Source organism: Cynoglossus semilaevis, chromosome 11 (genome assembly GCF_000523025.1).
Source record: "Cynoglossus semilaevis isolate Cse_v1.0 chromosome 11, Cse_v1.0, whole genome shotgun sequence".
In the NCBI taxonomy this organism is placed as follows: Eukaryota; Metazoa; Chordata; class Actinopteri; order Pleuronectiformes; family Cynoglossidae; genus Cynoglossus; species Cynoglossus semilaevis.
In genome coordinates, this window is record NC_024317.1 from 1,132,887 (window position 1) to 1,133,824 (window position 938).

Genomic DNA, 938 nt, shown 5'->3' on the forward strand with positions numbered 1-938 from the left:
TCCTCCTTGTTGCCCAGAGATTCTTTGAGCCTCGATCATTTTCAGCAGCCAAACATTTTCTGTGGTCTGTGATTTTATTGATTAGCTGAAAATAACGTTAATGAATCCCAGTGTTCTAATTCCTTTAACAAAGAGGACGGTGGCCAATCAGATGATTGATGAGAAGATCTGAATCGAACGTCTAAATCGACTCCATCAGTCAACAAACAAATCAAAGACAAAGTGATCGTTTTCTCAGACCAACTGAACAAATGTTGTATTTTTAGAAACTGTAACTCACGGCTGAACAACTGTGTTCTCTGAGGAGACGGGGACAAAACTCTGACGGGTTTTGTCCTTCGACTGCAGGACAAATGTGGGAGAAGTGTCGTAGATGCAGAGGAGGTCGATCTGCCGCGACGCCTCGGTGACCTGACAGAGGATCACAGGCTCACGGACCTCGGACGCCGTCAGATTTTCATGGACAAATGGAGCCTTAAATCTTTTAATCTCACTGCACTGATGGTGGAGGCTTACAGTGATCCAGCCGCTGCACCACGCAGCCCACGGCCAGTGAGCACGCTCATTACCAGGAGAGTCGGTTTCATTCAGCTTTTTAGAAAACAGCAGAAAAATAAGGATTTTATCAGGTTGACGTTGACGGAACGCAGTGATTCCACACGTTTACGACCTTTAAACCACTGGAATCTTCTCCGTCACGAACCGGTTAAACCTAACGACGGGAGAACGGTCGGGAATTTTCACCCTGGAAAATCCAAAGTCCATTTGTTCACCTGTAATGACACCAGTCATCCAGCAGGTGCGTGTCTGATCATTTACATTTGTCATAAATATAAAATCTGCTGCTTTGAAAATCCTCTCCTAAAATGTCACAGATCACCGTCCAGTCACAATCAGTGCGACGATCGCCGGGTTTAGTTGTGTCATACTGCCCCCCC